General features: G+C 26.5%; 3 pseudogenes; all 3 read left to right on the top strand.

The window, feature by feature from the left end:
- The first annotated feature begins 1,265 nt into the window (after positions 1 to 1,265).
- LOC149062795 (peroxidase-like) lies at positions 1,266 to 2,279 on the top strand (annotated as a pseudogene).
- Positions 2,280 to 3,690: 1,411 nt separating this feature from the next.
- LOC149062794 (peroxidase-like) lies at positions 3,691 to 4,704 on the top strand (annotated as a pseudogene).
- Positions 4,705 to 6,115: 1,411 nt separating this feature from the next.
- Positions 6,116 to 7,129, top strand: LOC149062793 (peroxidase-like; annotated as a pseudogene).
- Positions 7,130 to 8,388: the final 1,259 nt, after the last annotated feature.

Raw genomic sequence — 8,388 nt, 5'->3', positions numbered from 1 at the left:
GAATATTTTTGCTTTTTACTTATTTATATATAGATCTAAGCAATGTTTTTTAGTCACTGAGCGATAATAATTTATTTTACCATTTAAAAACAATATATATACTGGGTGATTTTTATATCAAACACTCATTATTCAAAAAAGTATTGACTTTTTCAAAATATTTTTTTACATATTTTTAAGTTATTAAAAACCAACGCTTTTATTAAAAAAATATTTTTTTTAAATATTTTTTATCCTTATAATTTTTAAGTTTTTTACTTTTTTGAATGGCAACACAGTTTTTTAATTTCATATTCCAAAGCAGAATATTTTTCTAAAAATGTTGATACATAAAAATCGAATTTAGGAGGATTAATTTATGAGTTATAAGTATTTAAAGTTATGACAATCGGAGTAGTGGACAAACATTATGCGGGATAACTCCGTACCCCACTCGATTCTGCCAATCTAAACTTTAAATACCTATAACTCATAAACTACTAGCTCTAAATTCGAAATTTTAAGGTAATGATAATTAAAAAAATAGCTTTATTAATTTATGAAATTTTAAGTATAGGTTGTCATTTTAAAATCAAAAGTTGATAAAGGTTTACCTGATAAATATAAAGGTGAAAATATTTTAAAAAAAACATATAGCTCTAGAACAAGATGGGTCTAAAATTTAAAAAAAAAAGTCAATAGTTTTTGAAATAATAAGTGTTGTTTGATAAAAGAATCAGCCTGTAGATTCCAAGCTATATTTTTTTTACCAATGGCATTTGTAATGTTAGTTTTGCATAAATATTTATTAATTTACATAATGAATTCATATGAACTCTAAACAATGTAATAATTTTTCAATGCGTATTTTTAAAATAATTTTATAATAATAGAAAAACTAGGCCGTTATACAATATATTAATTTATCGCTGTAATGTATGCCGAGGCACGATGGCACATGCTTGAACATTTATCAGTTCGTTCTTTGTAAATATTATAAAAATGACTCATGATGCCATAATAGCTGTGTATTTGATATATTTGATTTAAGTAAACTCCATACTGCTTTACCGGCTTTTACTTCTCCTCATTAAGAAGTCGTTTGAATATATTCCCAATCATAGGTTACTACATAAACAATATTGATTTAAATTTCATTTACAAATGCCTATGACACTAAGATTGTGCAAACCTGAAATTCGATTATAAAAAACATAAAAATATATTGAGATGTCCATTGATGTGTATTTGTACGGAAAATTAATTATCAAATTTATTAATTTGTATTGATATCGTTGTTTAGTTTGTATGCGGAAGATCGAGAGTTCAACGGAAGTATTTCGCTAAAGGAACATTATAACCGACCGACTTATTTAGTATTGAATCACATGGATCAACTTGTCAGAGGGCTATCTACACAGAAGACACAAAAAGTCGATATGCTATTTACAAAAACGGTTGGTACTTAAAATACGATCAAAATGACGTAATTTCTTATTTATTTATTTTTTTTACAGATAAATAATGAAGATGTACATAGAATAGATTGTATTAAAACTATTTAACTACCTTATGTATAATATTATGTTTAAATATTTTGTTTAGCTTACAAACTACTTATACACTGTTCATCCAGAAAATTTGTTTGGGATGGATGTTGTCAGTTTGGATTTACAAAGAAACCGCGATCATGGTATTCCAAGTTACACAAACTTTAGAGAATATTGTGGACTAAAAGCAATAAGAAATGTACAAGATTTAGCCAAAATCATGGTGGAAGGTGTAAGTTCAAACGTATTTGAAATATGTAATCGTCTGATAATTCTTACTTTATTCCTGTATAATATTATATATAGGCATCTGAAAAATTATTGAAGCAATACAAACATTGGAAAAAAATAGAGTTATTGGTAGGTGCATTATTCGAGAAACACGAAGACGACGCAATGGTTGGTCCAACGATGAGGTGTATCATCAGAGAACAGTTCGTAAGGACGAGAATTGCAGATAGATATTTTTACGATTTGCCAAAAGCGTTCAATGAATGTTAGTGCATTTGAAATATTTCGAATGAATTATTTTTAATTAAACTATGTTTTTAAATTCAAGATCAACTGACAGAAATCAGAAAAGTGACCCTTGCCAGAGTCTTTTGCGATAACAGCAATAATGTCACAACAATGCAGAAACGGGTATTTTTAGTACCTACAGTGGATGATTTGATACGTTGTGATTCCCAATTAATTCCGAAAATCGACATCAATCAGTGGTAAGAAATAGTCAATACATTTCGAAAATGACATCATACAAAATATTAATAATATTTATGTAACTATTTAATTAGGTATAGTGTTTAATGTCAATAAAACAACAGTAATAGTTTATAAGAATTAAAAGTTTTCTTATATTTAATAATCAATTAGATAGCATAGTTTCACCATTAGTTGAATATTTTTGCTTTTTACTTATTTATATATAGATCTAAGCAATGTTTTTTAGTCACTGAGCGATAATAATTTATTTTACCATTTAAAAACAATATATATACTGGGTGATTTTTATATCAAACACTCATTATTCAAAAAAGTATTGACTTTTTCAAAATATTTTTTTACATATTTTTAAGTTATTAAAAACCAACGCTTTTATTAAAAAAATATTTTTTTTAAATATTTTTTATCCTTATAATTTTTAAGTTTTTTACTTTTTTGAATGGCAACACAGTTTTTTAATTTCATATTCCAAAGCAGAATATTTTTCTAAAAATGTTGATACATAAAAATCGAATTTAGGAGGATTAATTTATGAGTTATAAGTATTTAAAGTTATGACAATCGGAGTAGTGGACAAACATTATGCGGGGTAACTCCGTACCCCACTCGATTCTGCCAATCTAAACTTTAAATACCTATAACTCATAAACTACTAGCTCTAAATTCGAAATTTTAAGGTAATGATTAATTAAAAAAATAGCTTTATTAATTTATGAAATTTTAAGTATAGGTTGTCATTTTAAAATCAAAAGTTGATAATGGTTTACCTGATAAATATAAAGGTGAAAATATTTAAAAAAAACATATAGCTCTAGAACAAGATGGGTCTAAAATTTAAAAAAAAAAGTCAATAGTTTTTGAAATAATAAGTGTTGTTTGATAAAAGAATCAGCCTGTAGATTCCAAGCTATATTTTTTTTACCAATGGCATTTGTAATGTTAGTTTTGCATAAATATTTATTAATTTACATAATGAATTCATATGAACTCCAAACAATGTAATAATTTTTCAATGCGTATTTTTAAAATAATTTTATAATAATAGAAAAACTAGGCCGTTGTACAATATATTAATTTATCGCTGTAATGTATGCCGAGGCACGATGGCACATGCTTGAACATTTATCAGTTCGTTCTTTGTAAATATTATAAAAATGACTCATGATGCCATAATAGCTGTGTATTTGATATATTTGATTTAAGTAAACTCCATACTGCTTTACCGGCTTTTACTTCTCCTCATTAAGAAGTCGTTTGAATATATTCCCAATCATAGGTTACTACATAAACAATATTGATTTAAATTTCATTTACAAATGCCTATGACACTAAGATTGTGCAAACCTGAAATTCGATTATAAAAAACATAAAAATATATTGAGATGTCCATTGATGTGTATTTGTACGGAAAATTAATTATCAAATTTATTAATTTGTATTGATATCGTTGTTTAGTTTGTATGCGGAAGATCGAGAGTTCAACGGAAGTATTTCGCTAAAGGAACATTATAACCGACCGACTTATTTAGTATTGAATCACATGGATCAACTTGTCAGAGGGCTATCTACACAGAAGACACAAAAAGTCGATATGCTATTTACAAAAACGGTTGGTACTTAAAATACGATCAAAATGACGTAATTTCTTATTTATTTATTTTTTTTACAGATAAATAATGAAGATGTACATAGAATAGATTGTATTAAAACTATTTAACTACCTTATGTATAATATTATGTTTAAATATTTTGTTTAGCTTACAAACTACTTATACACTGTTCATCCAGAAAATTTGTTTGGGATGGATGTTGTCAGTTTGGATTTACAAAGAAACCGCGATCATGGTATTCCAAGTTACACAAACTTTAGAGAATATTGTGGACTAAAAGCAATAAGAAATGTACAAGATTTAGCCAAAATCATGGTGGAAGGTGTAAGTTCAAACGTATTTGAAATATGTAATCGTCTGATAATTCTTACTTTATTCCTGTATAATATTATATATAGGCATCTGAAAAATTATTGAAGCAATACAAACATTGGAAAAAAATAGAGTTATTGGTAGGTGCATTATTCGAGAAACACGAAGACGACGCAATGGTTGGTCCAACGATGAGGTGTATCATCAGAGAACAGTTCGTAAGGACGAGAATTGCAGATAGATATTTTTACGATTTGCCAAAAGCGTTCAATGAATGTTAGTGCATTTGAAATATTTCGAATGAATTATTTTTAATTAAACTATGTTTTTAAATTCAAGATCAACTGACAGAAATCAGAAAAGTGACCCTTGCCAGAGTCTTTTGCGATAACAGCAATAATGTCACAACAATGCAGAAACGGGTATTTTTAGTACCTACAGTGGATGATTTGATACGTTGTGATTCCCAATTAATTCCGAAAATCGACATCAATCAGTGGTAAGAAATAGTCAATACATTTCGAAAATGACATCATACAAAATATTAATAATATTTATGTAACTATTTAATTAGGTATAGTGTTTAATGTCAATAAAACAACAGTAATAGTTTATAAGAATTAAAAGTTTTCTTATATTTAATAATCAATTAGATAGCATAGTTTCACCATTAGTTGAATATTTTTGCTTTTTACTTATTTATATATAGATCTAAGCAATGTTTTTTAGTCACTGAGCGATAATAATTTATTTTACCATTTAAAAACAATATATATACTGGGTGATTTTTATATCAAACACTCATTATTCAAAAAAGTATTGACTTTTTCAAAATATTTTTTTACATATTTTTAAGTTATTAAAAACCAACGCTTTTATTAAAAAAATATTTTTTTTAAATATTTTTTATCCTTATAATTTTTAAGTTTTTTACTTTTTTGAATGGCAACACAGTTTTTTAATTTCATATTCCAAAGCAGAATATTTTTCTAAAAATGTTGATACATAAAAATCGAATTTAGGAGGATTAATTTATGAGTTATAAGTATTTAAAGTTATGACAATCGGAGTAGTGGACAAACATTATGCGGGGTAACTCCGTACCCCACTCGATTCTGCCAATCTAAACTTTAAATACCTATAACTCATAAACTACTAGCTCTAAATTCGAAATTTTAAGGTAATGATTAATTAAAAAAATAGCTTTATTAATTTATGAAATTTTAAGTATAGGTTGTCATTTTAAAATCAAAAGTTGATAATGGTTTACCTGATAAATATAAAGGTGAAAATATTTAAAAAAAACATATAGCTCTAGAACAAGATGGGTCTAAAATTTAAAAAAAAAAGTCAATAGTTTTTGAAATAATAAGTGTTGTTTGATAAAAGAATCAGCCTGTAGATTCCAAGCTATATTTTTTTTACCAATGGCATTTGTAATGTTAGTTTTGCATAAATATTTATTAATTTACATAATGAATTCATATGAACTCCAAACAATGTAATAATTTTTCAATGCGTATTTTTAAAATAATTTTATAATAATAGAAAAACTAGGCCGTTGTACAATATATTAATTTATCGCTGTAATGTATGCCGAGGCACGATGGCACATGCTTGAACATTTATCAGTTCGTTCTTTGTAAATATTATAAAAATGACTCATGATGCCATAATAGCTGTGTATTTGATATATTTGATTTAAGTAAACTCCATACTGCTTTACCGGCTTTTACTTCTCCTCATTAAGAAGTCGTTTGAATATATTCCCAATCATAGGTTACTACATAAACAATATTGATTTAAATTTCATTTACAAATGCCTATGACACTAAGATTGTGCAAACCTGAAATTCGATTATAAAAAACATAAAAATATATTGAGATGTCCATTGATGTGTATTTGTACGGAAAATTAATTATCAAATTTATTAATTTGTATTGATATCGTTGTTTAGTTTGTATGCGGAAGATCGAGAGTTCAACGGAAGTATTTCGCTAAAGGAACATTATAACCGACCGACTTATTTAGTATTGAATCACATGGATCAACTTGTCAGAGGGCTATCTACACAGAAGACACAAAAAGTCGATATGCTATTTACAAAAACGGTTGGTACTTAAAATACGATCAAAATGACGTAATTTCTTATTTATTTATTTTTTTTACAGATAAATAATGAAGATGTACATAGAATAGATTGTATTAAAAATATTTAACTACCTTATGTATAATATTATGTTTAAATATTTTGTTTAGCTTACAAACTACTTATACACTGTTCATCCAGAAAATTTGTTTGGGATGGATGTTGTCAGTTTGGATTTACAAAGAAACCGCGATCATGGTATTCCAAGTTACACAAACTTTAGAGAATATTGTGGACTAAAAGCAATAAGAAATGTACAAGATTTAGCCAAAATCATGGTGGAAGGTGTAAGTTCAAACGTATTTGAAATATGTAATCGTCTGATAATTCTTACTTTATTCCTGTATAATATTATATATAAGCATCTGAAAAATTATTGAAGCAATACAAACATTGGAAAAAAATAGAGTTATTGGTAGGTGCATTATTCGAGAAACACGAAGACGACGCAATGGTTGGTCCAACGATGAGGTGTATCATCAGAGAACAGTTCGTAAGGACGAGAATTGCAGATAGATATTTTTACGATTTGCCAAAAGCGTTCAATGAATGTTAGTGCATTTGAAATATTTCGAATGAATTATTTTTAATTAAACTATGTTTTTAAATTCAAGATCAACTGACAGAAATCAGAAAAGTGACCCTTGCCAGAGTCTTTTGCGATAACAGCAATAATGTCACAACAATGCAGAAACGGGTATTTTTAGTACCTACAGTGGATGATTTGATACGTTGTGATTCCCAATTAATTCCGAAAATCGACATCAATCAGTGGTAAGAAATAGTCAATACATTTCGAAAATGACATCATACAAAATATTAATAATATTTATGTAACTATTTAATTAGGTATAGTGTTTAATGTCAATAAAACAACAGTAATAGTTTATAAGAATTAAAAGTTTTCTTATATTTAATAATCAATTAGATAGCATAGTTTCACCATTAGTTGAATATTTTTGCTTTTTACTTATTTATATATAGATCTAAGCAATGTTTTTTAGTCACTGAGCGATAATAATTTATTTTACCATTTAAAAACAATATATATACTGGGTGATTTTTATATCAAACACTCATTATTCAAAAAAGTATTGACTTTTTCAAAATATTTTTTTACATATTTTTAAGTTATTAAAAACCAACGCTTTTATTAAAAAAATATTTTTTTTAAATATTTTTTATCCTTATAATTTTTAAGTTTTTTACTTTTTTGAATGGCAACACAGTTTTTTAATTTCATATTCCAAAGCAGAATATTTTTCTAAAAATGTTGATACATAAAAATCGAATTTAGGAGGATTAATTTATGAGTTATAAGTATTTAAAGTTATGACAATCGGAGTAGTGGACAAACATTATGCGGGGTAACTCCGTACCCCACTCGATTCTGCCAATCTAAACTTTAAATACCTATAACTCATAAACTACTAGCTCTAAATTCGAAATTTTAAGGTAATGATTAATTAAAAAAATAGCTTTATTAATTTATGAAATTTTAAGTATAGGTTGTCATTTTAAAATCAAAAGTTGATAATGGTTTACCTGATAAATATAAAGGTGAAAATATTTAAAAAAAACATATAGCTCTAGAACAAGATGGGTCTAAAATTTAAAAAAAAAAAGTCAATAGTTTTTGAAATAATAAGTGTTGTTTGATAAAAGAATCAGCCTGTAGATTCCAAGCTATATTTTTTTTACCAATGGCATTTGTAATGTTAGTTTTGCATAAATATTTATTAATTTACATAATGAATTCATATGAACTCCAAACAATGTAATAATTTTTCAATGCGTATTTTTAAAATAATTTTATAATAATAGAAAAACTAGGCCGTTATACAATATATTAATTTATCGCTGTAATGTATGCCGAGGCACGATGGCACATGCTTGAACATTTATCAGTTCGTTCTTTGTAAATATTATAAAAATGACTCATGATGCCATAATAGCTGTGTATTTGATATATTTGATTTAAGTAAACTCCATACTGCTTTACCGGCTTTTACTTCTCCTCATTAAGAAGTCGTTTGAATATATTCCCAATCATAGGTTACTACA

Source organism: Diuraphis noxia, unplaced genomic scaffold, assembly GCF_037042655.1.
Source record: "Diuraphis noxia isolate RWA-SAM2 unplaced genomic scaffold, SU_Dnox_SAM2 contig0001, whole genome shotgun sequence".
In the NCBI taxonomy this organism is placed as follows: domain Eukaryota; kingdom Metazoa; phylum Arthropoda; class Insecta; order Hemiptera; family Aphididae; genus Diuraphis; species Diuraphis noxia.
This window is presented reverse-complemented; position numbering and strand designations above follow the sequence as displayed.